Raw genomic sequence first — 19,843 nt, 5'->3', positions numbered from 1 at the left:
CCACGGCCCCCCCTCCCGGGCGTCGGAGGACAGCCAGGCCCAGCCACGCCGACCGGGCACCACGGAGAAGCCGGCGAGCCCAGAAACCTGTGTCCCCGTTCTCACTCTGCAAGGGAAATTCCCAGTCGGTGATGCCCACCTCGCCCGGCCTGGGGCTGGGGCCCAGGGAGTCAAGTGACAGCCAAAAGGGGGCTGGAGCCGGCTGGAATGTGGGGCTGGAGCCGAGATTCTTAGGGGCCAGGAAGGGAAATCCCAGCCGTCCAGGGGCCAAGAGCGGCGCCAGAATCAACGGCCTGCTGGGCCATCCACGGCGCCCAGAACCGTCTTCCCACGGCCTGCCAACCCAGATGCCCCTGCGGCTTCCAGCACCCCAGTCCTTCCGCCCCTGCCGGTGCGCCCAGCCTGGGCGGCCCTGCCCTTCAGATCATGGCCCTGCTGCCCAGGAAGGAGAATGTGAAGCAGCTGAGAAAATGAGAGGAGAGGAGTAAGGAGACAATGGAGACGCGGGTGCGCACACACACACACACACACACACACGCGCGCGCGCGCGCACAGCCACAGCCCCCTCCTCAGCACAGCAGCTGCCTCCAGGGGACAGCCTGGGTCATTAGCTGGGGGGACAGACGAGGGGTGGGAGAGGCCCCCGGGATGAGTCATACCTCAGTGCCACTGAGTACAAAGGGGAAACTGAGGCCTGGAGTGTGAGAGCACACTGCTCTGAGAGAAAGGTAGACACACTCAGCTCTGGGTAGTCTGGGGAGGCAGAAAGAAGAGGCAGGGTCCAAAGGGACACTGGGGGTCTGATGGGGACGACGGTGAGGGAGCTTCAAGACAGAGGAGGCTGAGGCTGGGACACTGGGGGTCAGAGAAGGGGGAAAGGAGCACACAGCAAGAGGTGGGCAGGCCCAGGCCTCAGGAGATGCCTGGACGGGAGGGAAGGGGCTGGGTGGAGGGCAGGAACCTGATGAACACAGAAGCAAAAGGTGAAAGGACAAAGGGAGAGAAGAGGCCGGGTGAAGCAGATGGGGGCACAGAGCTTGCGCTGAGGCACACAGGACTGGGCAGAGGTGGAGCCTCAGAAGGAAGGGATGAGCGGCCAGGACTGGACCACCCCGTCCCGCCCCAGGGTTGCTGCACATGGCCCCCAGTCCCTCCCCCAGAGAGAGGGCGGCACAGCTCCTCCAGTGGCCTCTCTCACCTCCAGCTCAGGATTTTTCTGGGTCCCAGTCCCCCGGTCTCAGGCCTTTGGGGTCCAGGCTCTGGAGCTGCTGAGGCTGCCTGGCTTTGTCCAAGCGTCCAGGGCCGTGGCCCAGGAGCAGCTGCCCTGGCCAGCTGGGGCCGGCTTCGATGTGACCATGGCAACCCAGCCCGCTCCCCTCTCCCCTCGCTGAGCCTCTCGGCCCCCGCAGAGAGGGAGGGGACAGCCAGGCAGGAGAAAAGGAGAGGAGCTGAGAACTGCAAGGCTGAACCAAAGGGAGACCCCAGACAAAGAAACCCCAAACAAAGGGAGGCAGAGCGGCCCAAGCAGCGCTGGGAAGCTGTCGCTGAGGCAGGCAGCGTTTGGCCTCAAAGACGCGACCTGGAGGGCAGCAGAAGCGGGGTGGGGGACAGAGTGGGAGAAGAGAGATCAGAATGGCCACGGTGTCCTTGGCCTCCTTCCGGGTCCCTGACAATGCCCTTCCTTCTCCCGGGGTTTTGCTTTGCATCCTGGGAGAAGCAGAAGCTCTAGCCGGCCACCCTGGAGTATTCCACAGGGACGGCTTCCTCTGATTGCAGCAAGGGCCACAGGAAGCACCTGGGGCCAAAAGGCACCCTCCTTCTCCAGGATCCCGATTTCAAGCATGCGCTGAGTTGTCACCCGGTAACAAGTGGCGCTGTCAAATGATGTGCTCCAATTCTCAGTCGGGAAACTCTGACCCCTGAAGCCCAACAAAGGTGACCGGGCTGGGGAGGGTTGGGCCAGGGGACGGAGTAGGCACAGGAGAGGAAGCCAGGCACCAAATGCTGAGGGAGAAGCCTGACCGGGTGACTCCTCTGCCACCCACTTCCCTCGAGCACCAGAAATCTGGGTGGTAATGAGGTGGCGCCTGTCAGGTGCAGGCCTCACTGGATGAAGCAGCCACAGAACTCCCCTGACTGCAGCTCCCTCTGGCTTTCAGATGCGTCGCTTGGCTCTGAGCCCCCTCCTAACCTACTCTGCCAGCCGCTACTATCACAAGCCTGTGAGGGTCAGGCTGCGGCCACCAGAGCTCTCAGAGCTCCCTGAGGCAGGCACACCTGCCCTTCAGCACCCACTGCCTCCTCCAGGGCAGGACAGGCTTCGGGGATGGAGCGGAAGGGCTGTGGAGCCAGGTGCTCCTGCATGGGCAGGAGGGGAGCCCACGGAGTCAAAGGAGGGCATCCGGAGGAGCCACGTCTGACCGGCCTTATCAGGGTAAGATCTGCAGGCCAAGCCAGGCAGGAGGCGCAGCAGGGGCTGTGAGAACCAGCTGGGGCTGGAAGCAGGGTGAGCAGGGGAGCAAGGCCAAAAAGGCCAACTTGGGCCCTCACATGAGCAGCATGGCCTGGTCCAAGAGTGAGGAGGGCGTGACAGGATCAGATCTCTCTTCTCCAGAGTGGTTCCGGCAGGGTAGTGGTTGCAGAAGGAGTCGAGCCTGTGGTGTCCTGCTGTGTCCCTGGCCCAACCCCAGGGCAGGGTGAGTTCAGGCCTGCGCCATGGGGTGGGGGGGTCTCCCTGTCCTCTGAGGTGGAAGAGATCCAGGCCCGGAGGGGCCGGGACTTGCCTAGGTCTGCTTCTGTTAGACTCCTTCACTTCCTTTTGTGAAAGGAGTGAGGCCCGCGGCCCAGGAAACCTCGCGTTCAGTAAGCTTTACAGTTCCTTCCATGAACAAGGAGGCCACTGGGAGGCGCCCGCTGCAAGGTGACCCCTGCCACCTACTGGGAAAGGACTGGGAAAGCCTCTAGGTAGGTCTGGCTGTGTGGCCTGGGCTGGCCAGCCTCCTCCCTGGCCGCCTGGTACTGGGCTCACAGGCATGCACACCGGGCCCAGCTGAGCAAGACTGAATGCAGCAAGGTGTCCAGGGACGGTTAGGGTGCAGTGTCACCTTGTTCTGTAGCAGGGGTTTCCCCACGGAGGGCAGGACCAGCTCTCCTGCAGGCTCTCCCATCGCTACAGAACCCTTGGCACGCTCCCTGGCCCTCTAGGGGCTGAGCAGCTGGCCCAGCTCTGCCCCCAGCACCCTGCAGACTCCTCTTCTTCAGCCCCTCTGTGAGCTGCACTGTGGAGCCAGAGCTGGATTGAGACCCGAGTCTCCTGCATGCACCGTACCCTTGGACCGCAGCCTCAGGACCTCGGCACCTCGACCACTGTCAGCGGTCTCTGCAAGTCCTTACTCCTCAGAGTCCTTGAAGGTTTTGGGATGAGGTCTCTGACTCTTCTACCTTTTTCCATCTCCCAAGAGTACTACTACTCAACTCATTTTTGTTGGTGTACAGGGAAGTATCAAGATCCAAAACTGGCAAATGAAAGCCAGGCGTGGTGGTACACGCTTGTAATCCCAGCACTCAGGAGGCTGAAGCAGGAGGATCACTGGAATTCAAGGCCAGGCTGGACTCATAGCAAGACCATGTCCCACAAAACAGTCACCAGGCGTGATAGCATGTGCCTGTAATCCCAGCACTTGGGAGGCTGAGGCAGGAGGACCACTACCAGTTTGAGGCCAGCCTGGGGTACGTCATGAGCTCAAGGCCAGTCTGAGCTACAGAGTGAGACCCTGTCTCAAAAAAAGAAAAAAAAACGCAAATGGTTTACTTAAACCACTTTGTAAGTCAAATCAGTGCTGATACACATGTTTCTCAAACCAAGGTTTCTGAACTCCCGGGGAACAACGAATACCCCATGAGAATTATTCAACTCCTGCTTTCATTTCCTTGGTAATTTTGAAAGAAGCACTTGATCACAGGTAACTGTCCCGGGCCTGCTGGGGCGGGCCTGACTCGTGCTTGTTTATCCATTACCACTTCCATTGTCTGAGTTTTGCCAGTGCCCTTGCGGGCCAGAGGCAAGCACTAACATGTTCCGCAGCGCTGCGGACGGACAGAGAGAGGGAAGAGCTGAGTCACCCAGCACCAGCACAGTGAGAGGCAGTGCCAGCTCCCAGGAGCTGCCTCCACCAGCGCAGCAACTTCCTTTCAGAAAAACAACACTTTAATTTAAGGTCAATTTTGAAATTACCTTTCCACTTTTGTTTGTTTGCATTGCTACTTTGTTTTGGGTTTGTAATGTCTTAAATACTGAAGCAGAAGGAATTCCTGGTTAGCTGTGCCTGCATGCAGTTTGCATAGGATCAAATTGTGTTGTCCGGGAAAGAAGACCCCGCCGGAAAATCGCCAGTCTGGAAGCCTAGAGCTCAGACGTGCCAGCCCCCATCCACCTGTCCTGGCCTTAGCTGCCTAGCAGAGTAGCCACGGAGCCCAAGACAGGTGCAGTGTCACCTGTGGGACCCTGGCCAGTGCCATGGCAACCACCAGTAGAGTTTATTTTCCACGTAGGTCTTATCTTCAGGAAAGCAAGGAATTATAGAAGTAGCTTAAGTCCATGAAAATTGCTTTCCTCCCAAAATGTTCATCCTCACAGTGGGACTAAACTAAAAGTTCAGGAGTCTCCAAGAAAACCTGCCATAAATAAAAACCCAGCACGAATCAGGCATTCACAAGCAGGTCCACAAACAGTCACATATGATACAAACGTGCATCCAGCACTTCCCACAGATCCTCCCCCACCTCAAGGCCAAGGGTGGGGAAGTTAGAATTTGGGGCTCCTGGGCTTTTGAGAGCAGGGGAGGGGAGGGTGCCTCCCAAGTGAGGGGTCACAAGGCGGGCATGAGGAAGCACTACCGGGCACAGTCGAGATCCAAGTGGGACTGCTTAGACTGTTTCCCTGAGAAATACGCACAATGTTTTAAAAGGAAATGGCTTTAAGCAGAAGAAGAAGAAAAAAAAAAAAAGATCTAGGTCAGTTTCTCAGAATGCTGTGGCTGCATCAGACGCTTAAACACAAACCCTGGGAGGCTCTGGGTTAATTCATTGGCTTGGTGATGTCCTCGAGGCCATGGCTTCTTTCCACCTTCTGTCCCCAAGCACCAAGGGCCTCCACACCTCACAGCCCCAGCCCAGGTCCAGCCTTCACAGAACAGCAAGGGAAGCCCTGGGCGGCCTGGACCAATCCTGACAACAACCCTGTGCCCACAAAGGGATCTCCATCCCTGAGCGTACAGAAGGGCAGCCCCGAAATGATAAATAAACGCCATGAAACCCTTGCAGCCAGGAAGCAGGGAATGGCTGTTTGTGGGCTCTAAAAGCATCTTCTGGGAAAAGCTTCCGGAACATCGGACACGCTTTTGCAAGGGAACTGTCTGCCAGGCTGAAGGGGTTGGCTTTTCTCCAGTGAGTTCTGGGAAGCCTTTTTAAAATAAAGAAAATTGAGCCTGGGCACAGTGAGATGATGGTGGTAAGTAACGAGATTAGAGGCACAGGTGGCAGGAAGGGGCTGTTATGTGTCTCTCCTTGGACGTTCAGGGAGCCCTGCTCTCCCACCGTGTGCGTGCAGGAGCAGTTTGCGCTGGCAGGTGGATGGCGGGGCTTCCTGAGGGCGCAGGCTCAAGGCAGGAGGCAGAGAGGTCCAGCACACGGATCCACTCACAGGGGTGAGTCTGCCGTGCCGACCCCACATCACCAGGCCCCACTCAGGCCCCATGGCTCCTACTACCCAGTTTACCTAGAAAATACTCACCAGGGTGCGGAGGGGTCCCAAGGTCCCCTGCACCTCTCAACTGGACTGCGGGGAAACCACTGGCAAGGACCTCATCAGAACCTGTCCCCGCCTCCGGTGAGTGATGTGCTGAGGTGGCCCACAGTCACCTCCTAATCTGCAGGGAACCAGCGCACAGCTGTGAGATTGTCTGCGGAGGCCCCAGGTCCCGCGTGGCTCTGGAGCGCGTCAGGAAGCCACCTGCCCGGGCCCATAGCAGGCCAGGTGCAGTCTGTTAGCACCATCCCGACGTGTTCTCCAGGAGGAACCCACCACAGCCTGTCCCCCATGGTCTGAGGACCAGAGGCAGAGGGAAGGGAGGGCATTAGCCTGTGGTGATCTAGTGGGATCTGCCGTTTAATTCACTAAATTGACTCTGTGACATCAGTTCCAGAATTCTGTATTTACAAACAGCATGAAGGGGATTTAGCTCAGTTGTGCCTCCATCTGCCTCGCAAGTACAAGATCCTGAGTTGGATCCCCGATACCAAAAAAAAAAAAAAGAGCATGAAGCTATTCAGGTTGAAGGAATCTCTCACACGGTCCCGTGAACAGGGTCTTCTTAAAGTTTTCATGCTGGGTTTTTCAGATTGGCAGACACAGAGCAGAGGGAGGAACCCAAAGGACCCATGTTCGGAATCAATCAGAATCAATCAGAAGGGAAGCAAATGAAAGAGGAATCTGAAGTTTCTGTTCTTTTGTTTTTATTATTGTTGCTTTTGTTTCTTTGTTTTTTATTTTTTTTAAGATGGGGTCTTGCTACACAATTCTAGATGGCCTTGAATTTGCCACGTAACGCAGTCTGGCTCCAAACTTGTGGCGATCCTCCTGCCTCAGCCTCCTGAGTGCTGGGATTACAGGCGTGCTGCACCACACCCAGCCTTGAAGTTTTAAGTGGTAAGAAATGGAATAATGATTTCCAAGACGAGTCCTGGCCAGGAGGCTGCAGTTCTGGCTGGAGCTCAGTCTGGACACTGCTAGTCCAAGTGGGAGCCTTGGGTGGCACCTCTGGGGTATGGTGCCTTGTCTTCAGCCCTGGGCGTGTCTGGACACAGAGCTGGTCTGGGGTGCAGGGGGAGACTGAGGACAGAATGAGAGGCAGGTGGGGCCCGGCCATACTGTTCCAGGACGCTCCTGAAGATGTACCCGGCCCACAGCCCCAAAGGCTTTACGTGCCACTTGGAAGTTGGGGAGACTTCGGAGCGGGAAATCCCAAGGAAGGTTGGTACTCAAGGTTTCAGGGTCCAAATCCGAGCAGAGGCCTTGCAATGAGCCAGCCAGTCGCCCTGCTGCGGCCCCACGGCAGGGCCTTTGATCTCTGCTCGGGGCCAGCGGACCGGTCCCTACAGGACCTCCTCCGGCTCCTCACCGCACTTCCTCCCTCGGCTTCCCACCCAGCCCCGCCCCAGCCAGTCCTCCTCCAGAGCCTTCTCAGAGGCCCAGCTCCCCCGGGTCCTGCACCGAGCAGCCCAGGACCGGCAAAGCGCGGGTCCCCGCTGTATTTGTGAGGTCGCTGTGGGGCCTGGCCAGCCTCTCCACTACGCATTCCTGCCACTGGGGACGCTGTGGGGTGGGAGGAAGAGCTGTCCCCGACGCGGTTTCAGACTGACCGTCCCTGGGTGTCAGGCACAGCCGTCCAGCTCAGCGGGGGTTCATGCCGCACACAGCGCTGCGTTGGCCTGAGCTGCAGGCCCAGCAGGAGGCGGTCTGTCAGGGTCCGTTTGCTTGAGAACTGACAGGCTTTAGAGAAAACTCACCCAAGCAGAAGCAGCAGCCAGGCATGATGAACTTGACCCAGTAAGAAAGTCTCGGACGTCAAACCCTGAGTGCTTTCTTTGTTTGTGTGTTTTCGGTCTTTTCCAGACTACAAACTCTGTGGATGCGGAGACTGGGCTTATCTTGTGCACCTGCAGCGAGTGTGGAAAAAGAATGCAGGAAACATTTGTCGAGTGAAACGGGTGAGTGGACATTGCTCGTCACCACGTCTAATCCGGGCCCTCCGGTCCCCAGCAGAGAGCCCGGTGCCCACAGGGACGCCGCAGCTCTGCAGGACCGGAGCACGCGGGGGTCTGGGTGCCCTGTCGTGAAGCAGAACACGGGAGAGGGACAGGCCCTGCCCACCTGCGCTCAGGCCCCACTCTCCTGACAGTGCAGACCGGGACCCCGAAGAGCCCCAGGATAGGGCGAGGCCCGGCTGTGTGTGGCCTTGGTCAGAGTGGAGCAGAAGTCCAGACAGCGAGGGAACGTGACGTGGCTCAGTGACTCGGGGTGTCCGTGTCCCTGTGCAGCCCCAGAAGACACGGGTTAGGCACTGGGCTTGGCATCTGGAAAGCAAACAGTGGCTCTCACGCAAGATAAAGAGCGCTCGAAAATCAGCCTCAGCCAGAGGCAGTGCAGTGCGCGTTTGCAACCCCAGCTGCTTGGAGACTGAGATGGGAGGAAAGCCGGAGGCCAGCCTGGGCAGCTCAGTGCAAGCCTGTCATGAACGAATGAATGAACACAAATCTGAAAAGCCTGGAGCTGCACCTCAGCACGAGGCCCTGTGTTGATCCCCCAGTACCACAAAAGGTAAATGAATAAAGAAATGTGTGAACGTTTTCCTGAATAGAAGAGAGGGGACACCTAGGGGAGAAGCCAGAGTCTCCAGGCACTCCCGAGCCTGAGAGTAACCCCAGAGTGACACCATGAGGGCTGGGTGCAGCTCAGGGACAGGGTGTGTGCTCAGCGTGCACAAGGACCTGAGTTCAATTCCCCATTAAAAAAAAAGATGCAACCGCATCCCGGAGTATTGAGAGGGAAGCCACCAGCCTCCTGAGGGAATCTAAGTCAGGTGTCTCCCTCCCTTCCAGCCCAGGGAAGGGGCCTTCCATGGGACCCCTCAGCGTTCAGTGTGCGTTCCCTGCATCTGGAGGACGGGGTGCACTGCGCTGGTGGCCGGATCACGTCTGGGAAGAAGAGGCAGCGGGAAGCTGGCTCACTGCCCTGGAGGTGGAACAAGGGAGATTGCGCGGGCCAGGGCCTGCCAGCCTTCCAAGCCCGCGGGGAGGTCTACGGACGAGACATGGGGCTGGTGCTGCAGAGCTACACAGGATTATATTAGATTCTGCCCCAAAGGGTCGCCCAAATGCCTTCAGTGATCCCAAAAGAAAGATCTTAGAAGCCACAGGAGGACTTTTGGCCGAGTAGGCTAGGGAACAGCTTCATCTGCATCGGGGGTCAGGAGATGAGCAATGCCGGAAAGAGAGAGTGTTATCTTTTAGAAAAATCGATGAAAGTGCCAAATAGAGAGGAAGTCAGCTATGCCCACCAACATAGGGAGAGCTGATGCCACCTCACAGTACCTCTAGCCAGAGAAACCCTCCTCTGGGGTCTGAGTCACTTTCCTCACAACTAAGACACAATACTTGTCACCCCCCACTTAGAAGAGGGGAGCTTTACTTTGGCTCAGGGCCTCAGAAGTTTCAGTCCGTGGTTAGCCAGCTGCAATGCAGAAACAGCATGGTGGAAGGGTCTGGGCAGAGGAGAGCTGCTCACATCGTGGCAGCAGGAAACAGAACAAAGGGAGAAGCCAGGGAGGGAAATACACTCTTTCAGATCAGCAGCCCCCTCTAAGCAGGCCTCACCTCCCAACAGCACACTCAGCTGCATAACTCACTAGTAGATGAGCCCACTGCTGAGCACCTCATCCCTGTGATGCCATCACCTTCCCAAAGCCCCACCTCTGAGAACACAAGAATTTGGGAAACGTTCTCCACCTAAACCACAGCACCCGCCTCTCCCTCACATACTCCATCCCCGGAGAGGTCCAAGGTCCAAGGTAGCAAGACGACAGAGGAAGGTGATCAGATTACCTCTGAAATGTCATCAAACCTGCTCCAAATTTGAGGGGTGAAAGAGAACAAACGCCGCATAATGGATTTAAAGATTAACAGAGAGAAATGCAAATAGAGTTGCTTCCTTATCCCACCTTCCATCGGTTAGGTTAGACTAAGCAGTGATAACGAAAAGACTGAACTTTCACAAAGGCTGGTTAGAACTCTCCGCACAGAGAATGTGTGTGCCCAAGACCGGTTTCCTTGTCCGTGACTCAGCCCTGGCCCTCAGACCTGTCTCTTCTTGTTGCAGCCTCAGCCGGCACCTGGACCTGGGGCTCTGGGCTGCTCCTTGGGAAGGAATTTGCAGGGCTCTGCCACTCTGCCCCTTGGCTATTTAGTTAAAAATCCGAAGAGGGCAGGGAATTTAGCTCAGTGATTCTGCCGCCTGCCTCACAAGCGCAAAGTCCTGAGTTTGATCCCCAGTACAAAAAAAATGAAGAAGAAATGTTTATTGAAGAGCAATTGACACACAGCAAGGGACTGGGGAATTTAGCTCAGTGGTTCCATCACCTGCCTTGCAAGTGCAAGGACCCGGGTTCAATCCCTGGTACCCAAAAAACAAACCAAGACATGCAGCAAACCCACGCAGATTTAAAGTGTGCACTTGCACAAGTTTTGTCCTGGGGACACCAACACCATATTTGAGGTAATGAACGTGCCCACCCTCCCGAGCGCCGTCTCAAGTCCTGCCTAATTCCTGACCCTCCCCAGCCCCATTTCCAAGCAACCACTGATCTGCTTTCTGTCTCTATAGATTAGTTTGCATTTTCTAGAGTTTCATATAAATGAAGCCATACAGTGTACTGTCCTTCTTGGTCTGGCTTCTTTCATCCCAACTGTCAGCTTTCCGAGGGAGACAGTTCAGCTCAGAACCCAGCCAAGAGTCATGCTGCTGGCTGTACAGAAATTGGACACCACACATCTTGCAGGCTGGAGAACTTTCCTACCAGCGTGCCAACTACTTTCTGGTTAATGGATCTTTCTTAATCCAAAACAAGAAAATTTGCACTCTTAATTTTTCGCCAAAATGTCTAAACTTGGATGTTAGCCCTCTTTTACTTCCCCCCACCAAATTCAGTTAAGGAAAATAAAGAGAGGAATCCTGAAAAATACACAGCGAGTGCATCGCTCCAACTCTGGGGAGTATGCAATTTCAGACACTCGTAGCACCGTGAATTTTTGTTTGTTTGCTTGGGTTTTTTTTTTTTTTTTTTTTTGTTTTCTTGTGTTTTTTTTTTTTTTTTTTTTGGTACCAGGGATTGAACTAGCACCATGAATTTTGACTAGATTATTTTAGACCTTGATAGAATCTCTTAGAATGAATTGTGCTTTGGCATTGCACTCTCATCTTAGGGAGACTTAATTAGAATCGGATATAGTGCTGGAGAATTTATGGATGAAATGGTACATCTGGAATTTGTTTTAAAAAATAGCCAGAAAAAATGTGAGAGGGGGAACCAGGGATTCAGCTCAGTGGTTTCGCAGATTGCCTTGAAAGTGCAAGGCCTGAGTTCCATCCCCGGTACCAAAAAAAAAAAAAGTGAGGGGTAGATTAAAGTATTCCAGCCACTCTCTGGCTGTCCCTACAGCTTGCGACTGTAGTGTTCGTTATAATCTTCTCGTGGCTATTGTGTATGTTTGAAAATTACTATCATAAGCAGTTCTTTCAAGCACAAGTGAGAAAGTCCCCTATTGTCTTCTTTGTAGGGATATTGCTTAAGACATTGTTTATTCATCATTTTCAAGCAAATATGCTTTAGGTGAGAAATTAAGGGTAATTTTCAGGCTTAAGTAAAATAATAACTTGCCTCGATCCAACTTGGTTCAGAGTAAGCTCTTAATATGCGATGCTTATTTATTATATTATGATTTCATCAGAATTGATTTGTGGGTATCAGCAGCCAGACCTACCTGAATCTTGGATGTTTCCTTTGATGTTGGACAAAAAGCAAAGTGAAAATGTCTTTCTTCTGAGAAGTTTGTTGTAGGTGGTTTTCTGGGAGCTGAGTGGACTTAGGAGGTTAATTTAGTATGAAAGATTAAATGATAATACACCATGACCAAGAGTACAAAGATAGTTTAATATTTTCCAAATATATCATGAATACGGGCCAAAGGAAATAAAACATATGGAAAATTGATAAAAATTGGACAATCAGCCCTGTATGTATTTTATTTTTTTAAAATTTTTTTTTTTTTTTTTTTTTTTTTGGTACTAGGGATCAAACTTGGGACCTTGCACTTGTAAGGCAGGCAGCAGCACCACTGAGCTAAATCCCAGGCCCTTTAATAGAATTCTTAGAACCTGGGAGTAAAAAGGTACTTTCTTACGCTAGAAGTTATTTATTTCAAATAAACACCTAAAGTAATATTTCCTGAAGTATTCCTAGTATATGGAGAGCGAGGCCAATTCCCTGTAGAATGACTATCACTGTCCCATTTCCTGATAGTCACGTACAAAACAAAAAAATGTAAGATTAACGAGCTGAATATATCTAAATATATACTAGAAAGGAGGAGGAGATCGCATTATTCTTTGGTTTTGGCTTGGTTGGGTTTTTGTTAGGGTTGCTTTTTGAGACTGGGTCTCGTTATGTAGCCCTAACCCTCCTGCCTCAGTTTCCCCATGTGCTGGGACTGCAGGTGTGTGCTACCATGCCCTGCTGAGAGCAGTCCATTTTCATTGTCCACTTTTATCATCCTCCTAGAAAGTCAAAGAATATCAACTCAAAACTTTTAATTTCAGAAATGTGTAGTTACACACAACGCACACACGTGCACACACACACACACTCACACACGAGCAACAGATTTTCCCTTTATCAGCAACAGCCCCCGGAAAATATAACATTTCCATTCACAGTGTCTATACATCAAATACTCTAAGGAAACAGTCACATCTGAGAGAAGAAGGGTGATAATAAGCCTTATTACAAATACCTCGGGTTCTTGAATGTGAATCCTTACTATTATGAATTGATCAACTTTCTACAACGTACCTATGAATGCAATGTAATTCCAATAATAATAGAATTGTAGTGTAATAAGTTTTAAAGAGATTTTGAAAAATAAGAATAAGGAAGAGATATGAGACCTGCTAGATGTTCAAATTGATCACTAAAATCAAGGGCTGCTGGTGCAAGAAGAGCAGTATCACCAGGTGTGGTGGCGCACGCCTGTAATTCCAGCACTCTAGAGGCTGAGGCAGGAGAATCGCTGCAAGTTCAAGGCCAGCCTGAGCTACATGATGACAGCCTGTCTCAAAAACACAAAATAAAAGTTAAAAAAAGAAGAGCGGTATCAGTGCTTGGGGAATACAAAGCCACCAAGTAAAATGTAAGAATTTGGCAGAAGATAAACACTGCATTTCAAACCAGTGGGGAAAAGAATGCTTCGGTACACAAATGGCATTAGTTCGGTTAGCTAGCTATTTGAAAAACAGTGAGTAGAACGATGTCTGTACTCAGAATCAGCTCCATATGACTAGAAATGTGAAGGAATGTACACGCAGGAAATGAAAACTATTTGCCTACTGCCTTGACCTTTGGACTTGTTACATCCCTGAGAAAGCAAACAGTAAGGAAACTGCGATAGCTCTTCTGTTTGCCTCTTGATATATTCATCAACCTCTCTCAAATATGTGAATGTCAATTCCCTTCCAGAATCCTGGGCCTCATCACCTTCATTTTTCAGTTTCTGCAATAACTGGGAGTTTGGATCCTATAATTCCTTAGCGAGAAGAGGTTGGTTTTGTCTAATTTCTCTCCTAGTACATGTTAGCCAGCTTTCTGTTATTGTGACAGAATAGCCCACGTAATCGTCTTAAAAGGAGGAAAGGGTTATCTTGGCTCACTGCTTCAGAGGATTCAGTCCCTGGTTTCTTGGCTCTGTTGCTTCGGGCCTGTGCTGATGATTTAGGAGAAACATAATCCCACCCGTTAGATGTCAAGTGTGCCGAGTTCACGGTCTCAGGACCTCAGGGATCAAAGTCACAAACTAACGGGAGAAGTTCGGAGAGTTTTATTGGAAATAAAGACAGGAATCGCTGCTGGTTGTCCAGGAGGGGTCCTGAGTGAGAGGCACCGAGGTCCTTTGTCAGGGCGATTCATACAGCAAAGTCACAAGGTGTGCACGCTGGAGACCACGGTCCACCTACGGGATCACAGCAGCAGGTGCTGAGTCAATGCTGAGCCCCAGGGAGTGCAAGGGTGCATGGGAAGAACAGGCACTTGGGGAAGGGATGGGTGCGGGTGCCCGGTCACCTCCTGAGTGTCTGGTGCCTGTCTGGACTTCCTGGATCCGGCGGTGCTGATTACAGTAGAACCTCAAGCTGCTGCTTTATCCCCGAGGGAAGCCTAGGAGCCTGGCATCGCGTCTCCATCTTGCGCCTCGGGCCGCAATCTTGACATCTTTATCCCTGAGGCCCAGTCTCTCTCGTGGATTAATTTGTGTCTGACTCAGTGGTCTACAGTGCTGACACAGTACACCACCGCAGAGCAGTACAGGGAGCCCTCTGCTCACCTGTGGTACAAGCAGCGTGTGAGAGCGGATGGGCCGGGGTCCCTGTGTCCCTCCAACGGCACAGCCACCGTGACCCACCTCGCTTTCGCTGGGCCCCACCTCAAAGGTAAGAGCCCCGTGCCTTGCCGGGACCCTGGTGAGCACTGCAGCCCGACCGCAGCCCTTATGTCCCCTGCACACTGCTGTGTGACCCCCTTAAGGCTCTTGGAATGCGCGTTTCGAGACAGGCCAACCTCCTCACCTCTTCTACTGCATAGCGTTGTATCTGCACATCCCTGCTGTGCAGGATAACAGTTTAACTGCCCTTCGTCCCGGGTACCTCGGGGAAGGGAACTTCCTTGGAATTTTTGTTTTCTTTCTTTCTTTTTTTTTCCTTCTGGTGGGAGGACGGGGTCTCACTGTGTAGCCCACGTTGGCGTCTCACATTTGTGGCGATCCTCCTGCCTCAGTCCCTCAGGAGATGGGATTGCAGGAAGTTCTGGAATAAGAGAGGTCTTTGCTGTACTCAGCAGCCACTTGGATCACACACGGGTTTGTGCTGAGGGAACACTCAGTGGGCCTGGTCACCAAGGAGATCGGCAGGGGCCTCTGAGCCAAGCGCATCCCTTGCAGGCAGGGACTGGGGACTGAGTTCAGTGCAGGGCAGACAGGCCGGCCCAGCCATGCGCACGCCAGCTTCCTGGTGGAGCTCCCTGGCTGGTGAGCCTGGCACTGTGCCGGGAGGTGACGCAGCAAGGGCAGAGGCCCGGCGTGTGGGAGCCTCCTGGAGCCCGTCCTGCGTGTCCGTGGGCGGTCCCTCTGAAGGTGCCCTTGATGATGAAGCTGTAGTCATAAGTACAGCCTTGCCCTGGGTCCTGAAAGACATTCTAGCAAACCCCAAGGGCCATGCGAACCCCCAGGCCTGTAGCCAGCGGGCCCAAGACCACCCTGCTGGCACAAGAGGCGAGGACAGACTTGAGGTGGCGCTGCCCTGACCCTGCGTGCAGCGTGCAGTGCCCCCGGCCTGGGCCCTCACGTCCTGTCACTTCCGCTCAGGGTGGGCCTTGCTTTGCTGCTCCCATTTGGCTGATTTGGAAAAGGTCAGCCCAGGGAGGGAGCAAAGATCTACCCCCAACAATCCCACTGCCTGGGAAGACTCACAGGCTTTGATTTTCACGGTGCCTTACTTTACCTCTCTGCTCTGACGCTTGCGTCTGGTTTTCCCACGTTACCGGGTTCTAGCGGACACTCACACCACAAAAGTTCAGCCGGTATGCGTCGAGAATATGTCCCCTACTTCCACCTTTCCCAGAACTTCATCAGGGGTGCTTCTGTCTGTGATCTTAATCTCCTGATTTTTACCACAGAGGTGTCTGCTTGAGGTTGCCTTTCCCTCAAACCCAGCAATTAATGGATTCCACGGAACAGGTGAGCGAGGGCCACTGTCCATTAGTGATCATGGCTGCAAAGACCAAACATGCATTGCTTAAATTCTCTGAACCAGAGAGAACATTCGACTTTTCTGTTTTTACTGGGTCCCAAGGAAAGGTGATCTTGACCTAGGCTGCGCCCAGCTGAGCCACAAAGGCCTTGCCCCACCACTCAGAAATGGTCTTTTCCTGGTGCTGAGGATTCCGGCGTCCCCAGGCTTTCGTCCTCCCCACCCACTGCCGCTTTTCCGCAGCGAAATCACAGCCCCAGGCATTTCGGCGGCTGATTTTCTCAGTGGCTTTGTTCCCGGCTGGCTTCTCCGAGTCAATGAAATGCTTCACTACCCACACTTCCGATTCTGCGCCACTGGGACAGGGAAGGGTCCTGGGACCCTGGATGCTCATTCCCGGGTGACCCTTCCGGTGGTCACCTGCTGGGCATCTGCTTGCCGGGTGGCAGAGGATGCCCACGGCCCTGTTGTTGTCCTACACTCTTCTGTTGGCCCATGTTCAGTGTCTCCTCCACAGCCATCCTGTCTCCTCCCAAGCCCAGAGCTCATCCAGAGAGGAGGAGAAAACCAGACCATCGCGGAAATCTGGTTTTAACCTGGGATAAAGTTTCAAAAGTCGCCAAAGTCCCAAATGACACCCAAGCAGGCCCGCCAGGTGGGATGTGCTAGCAGGCACCGCGAACCCTTCATCACCATGGGTTTTTCTCGGTGCTGGTGGCTGCATGCGTCCCCTTGGCCGAGCTAAGGGACGTCCATCCACAGGGCTGGCACAGCGCTATTTCCAGGTGCTTTTGTGAGGGTGTTTCTCAGAGGCGCTGGCATTGGAAAGGTGAAGAAGGGCCGTGCGTGGTGTCTCACGCCTGTCATCCCAGCACTTGGGAGGCTGAGGCAGGAGGATCACTGTCAGTTCGAGGTCAGTCTAAACTACATAGCAAGATTCTGTCTCAAAAAACAAACAAACAAAGGTGAAGCAGACCCCAGCCCTGTGAGGTGTGGGTGGGCATCTAGCAAGCTGTGAGGGCCTGACTGGGACTGCAGGTGGAGGAAGGGCGTGCAGCCTCTGCACTGGGCCAGGCTGCTGCTCCCTCTGTCCTCTGCCTCAGACTCAAGCTGAGCCCCACCGTGCGCTCTCCTGGTTCCTGCCTGCAGTGGCAGATGGTGCAGCTTGGCTCCCTTTACCACGCACGAGCCACTTCCTGATTCGGACGCATCTGTTGGCCGCGGACCCTGGCACACTCCCGATCTAGATCCACCGCCCCCAACCACCACCCAAATTCCTCACACAGCTTCATCACGATGCACGCCTTCCCTCCCAGTGGCCAGCCCTGCGTCTCCCAGGGGTTTTGTTGTTGTTGTTGTTCTTTTGTTTTGTTTTATTTATAAGACAGGGTCTCATTAAGCAGCCCAGGCTGGCCTTGAATTCCCAGTGATCCTCCTGCCTCAGCCTCCTGAGTGCTGGGACTACAGGTGTGCGCCACCGTGCCAGCTTCCAGGTGCACTTTTGTCTTGCTGTTTCCTCTTTCACTCAGCCCAAGCTCTGCGCAGAGCCAGTTTCTCCCTCACGCTTTACTTCTACTTCCTCTAATACACTTGGCCATGGCTTTTTTTCAGTTCTTTGTTCAAGATGAGAAGAACCTGAGAGGCCAGAAGCCAGTAGCGTTTCGCTGGCCGAGCCCCTTTGAGAAGACTACCGGTAACACTGCCCCTGCAGGGTGTATTTTCCTACTTCTAATTGGGCCACACTCGCTCTGCAGAGCCAGTTTCTTTTCCTACCTTTAGTAAATGTAAAGCCTCACTGTCCTTTGCTTTTGTCTCTGCCAATTCTTTGTTCAGGACAGAAAAAAACATAGAAACCACCTCTAGGAGTCTCTCCAGAATCCTGGAATCTGGTAACAAAACTGCTGCAGACAATCAGATTGTGCCTTGTGTTTGTAAGTTACAGTCCTTTATTAGAGCCTACTCGTTTGTTTTTAGAGCCCTTTTTAAAATATCATATGTAAAGCAACTTTTTAAAAACAACTTCTCAGTTTCTCAGTGAGAAATTCCCACAACACCCAGATCCAAAGCGAGCTGCATCCGCAGGCCCCAGGCAGTCTTGCCGGGTTGAGCTGGCTTAGCAAGCTCATAGATGACTGGTCTATGACCCGGGCTGTGGATAAAGTCACTCACAACCTCCTCTGGGAATCAGTTAACCGAGGCCCCACCAGGGACACGTGCCTATAATCCCAGCTACTCCGGAGGCTGAGACAGGAGGATTGCAAGTCTGAGGCCAGCCTGGGCAATTTAGTAAGATACTCCCCCTGTCTCAGAGACAAAAAAATGTAAGTGCACAAATATGTTTTTTGGTTTTTTTTACATGTCAACAAATGTTCCTTAGAACCAACATTCATGGTCTCAGGTTTCGAGCTGACCATCTGAACAGCTGCAGAAGACCGCAAATCTGAGGAGGCTATCAGGAGCGTTTGCCAGAAGGGTGAGCAAGGCTGCGCCCTGGGGTTTGGAGGGGTGGGTGAGCCAACCCCGCACGCCAGGCAGTGTGGCTGGGAGCAGAGGTGGGTGCGGGTGAGGAAGAAGGGGTGGCCCTGCCCAGCTGAGGCCCGCACAGGGGAACGCTGCGAGGGACCGCAGGGGCCCGGGCACATCCTGCCTGGATCCCGGGCGCAGCACGAGGGGGGCTTTGCCCAGCTCTCCGGGGCCATCTTCAGAGAAGCGGCCACCGCAGAGCGAGGACCCTTCGCGGAGCTGGCAGCTGCCCGGCCGCAGCCCCGGCTCCGTCCTGCAGAGCTGGAGACCCTCGTGCTGGCCGCACAGCTCCAGGGACACAGCCTGCGACCGTCTCCCTCCCCAGCACCTCGAATTTTCTGCATTCCAGGGTGGGAGCCAGCTCTGCCCCAGCTGCCTGGGAGGAGGGAGCCGCATTCCAAACAAGCCGAGCGTGCGAGGAGGAGCGGGGAAGGGACGGGGACCGAGGGAGGGAGGGAAGCGGCCCGGACTCCCACCCCGGCTCCCACCCCGGCTCCCGGCCCACCTGCAGCAGGCCCTCCTCCTCCCTCTCCACGGCCCCTTGGTCCCCCTTCCTCCCTCCAGCTGCCTCCCTCGCGTCTCCTTTCCCATCCTGTCTCCACCTTCGCTCTTGGGTCCCCTTTTGGCTCTACTAGGTTTTGCTAAAGAAAATGTCCTGAGATAGGAGAAAAGAAATAAAGATGGTGAAGAAGGGAAACGAGGGAAAACTGCAGCCTCAGGACACAAAACGTTAAGCCTTTTTCCCTTTCTGGGAAACTCAGTAAAAACAACAACAACAACACAAAACAAAACAAAAAAAAAACCCTAAGGGTCTTAAGGACACAATAAACCTGTGAATTGGGCTCCGGGCCCTTGCTTTTCACCTGTAAATTACACTTCCCCCCTTGGATTCCACGCTCCAGGAAACAGCCGCATTCGCCAGCTGCCAATCTCAACTTCAAACACATGGAAATGGCGCACATTCTAACTTAGCACCCTGGATGGGGCGCTCCACAGTCAGCGGGAGCACACAGCCCCGAGCTCCTGCCTGGAGGACACCCCAAGCCCACAACTGTATCCCGCTCTACACCATAAGACCCCTCTGACCCCACTCTGTTTGAATTTCTGCCTAACTGATCCCCTTGTGCCTCTTACTGGCCCATCCCAGTTTTTTTCTGTGACAACTCAATGAAAAAAAAAAAAAAGAATCAATGAACCTGCAGTTTAATTTATGAGTGCGGTAGGTTTAGGAAGCTCCCAGGACCCTGTTTGTGACAGTGGCACACACTTGAAATCCCAGCTGCCAGGAGGTTGAGGTGTGAGGGTCACTTTGATATAGGGGGAGTAAAAGTAAGTCCCAACCTGGGAGAAGTCAGATGTGCCGAGTTCCTGTGCCCCAAATCAAAGAATGAATTCTAAGGAACAATGGAGGTTAAGTACAAGTAGGAAAAACTTAGAGAGAGAGAGAGAGAGAAAGAGAGAGAGAGAGAGAGCGCTCCTGAGAGACAGGAGCAGGGGACCCAAGTGGGCCCCCCACCATCCCACCTCTGGGGGAAGTTTAATAGAGTGAAACCACAGGTGGGTCAAAACTATGACCAACCAGTAAGATCACAAGTTCAGCTGCTTGGTGATACTGATCCAGTGGGGAATCGGGTCCCTCGGCAAGGTGCATGGAAAAGACAGGCAAGGATGGGTCGGGAGGCCCTGGTCTCCCAC

General features: G+C 53.6%; 1 protein-coding gene and 2 long non-coding RNA genes across 11 annotated transcripts in view; 2 read left to right on the top strand and 1 right to left on the bottom strand.

Moving 5' to 3' along the window:
• The window catches only part of Ddr1 (discoidin domain receptor tyrosine kinase 1), a 15,093-nt gene extending 13,505 nt beyond the window's left edge, over positions 1–1,588 (bottom strand). For 2 of the 6 annotated variants that reach the window (XM_010643448.2, XM_033766359.1), the window contains exon 1: positions 1,199–1,587. The gene's annotated coding sequence lies outside the window, so the exon portion shown is untranslated. Of the gene's footprint in view, positions 1–139; positions 311–659; positions 683–1,198 lie in introns of those variants that run through there. The other 4 variants (XM_033766360.1, XM_010643445.2, XM_033766361.1 and 1 more) reach the window with 4 other exon arrangements.
• Positions 1,589–6,673: 5,085 nt separating this feature from the next.
• On the top strand, positions 6,674–10,891 carry LOC104875733. 2 transcript variants are annotated; one of them, XR_784157.3, is made up of 4 exons: positions 6,674–6,706; positions 7,673–7,767; positions 7,959–8,377; positions 8,659–10,891. It is a non-coding gene; the product is annotated as an uncharacterized LOC104875733 (long non-coding RNA). The 2 variants fall into 2 exon arrangements; XR_784156.3 differs by lacking the exon at positions 6,674–6,706 and having other exon boundaries at positions 7,338–7,767.
• Positions 10,892–12,905: 2,014 nt separating this feature from the next.
• LOC104875734 lies at positions 12,906–19,321 on the top strand. Of its 3 annotated transcripts, XR_004518211.1 has the most exons (4): positions 12,906–16,280; positions 16,388–16,538; positions 18,003–18,098; positions 18,498–19,319. It is a non-coding gene; the product is annotated as an uncharacterized LOC104875734 (long non-coding RNA). The 3 variants fall into 3 exon arrangements; XR_784159.3 differs by having other exon boundaries at positions 12,906–16,538; positions 18,498–19,317; XR_784160.3 differs by lacking the exons at positions 12,906–16,280; positions 16,388–16,538 and adding an exon at positions 17,047–17,318 and having other exon boundaries at positions 17,459–18,098; positions 18,498–19,321.
• The last annotated feature ends 522 nt before the right edge of the window (positions 19,322–19,843 follow it).

This window comes from Fukomys damarensis, unplaced genomic scaffold, assembly GCF_012274545.1.
Source record: "Fukomys damarensis isolate Sample0158 unplaced genomic scaffold, DMR_v1.0_HiC HiC_scaffold_20, whole genome shotgun sequence".
Classification (NCBI taxonomy): domain Eukaryota; kingdom Metazoa; phylum Chordata; class Mammalia; order Rodentia; family Bathyergidae; genus Fukomys; species Fukomys damarensis.
Note: the sequence above shows the minus strand (reverse complement) of the source record. Positions and strands in the feature narration are given on the sequence as shown.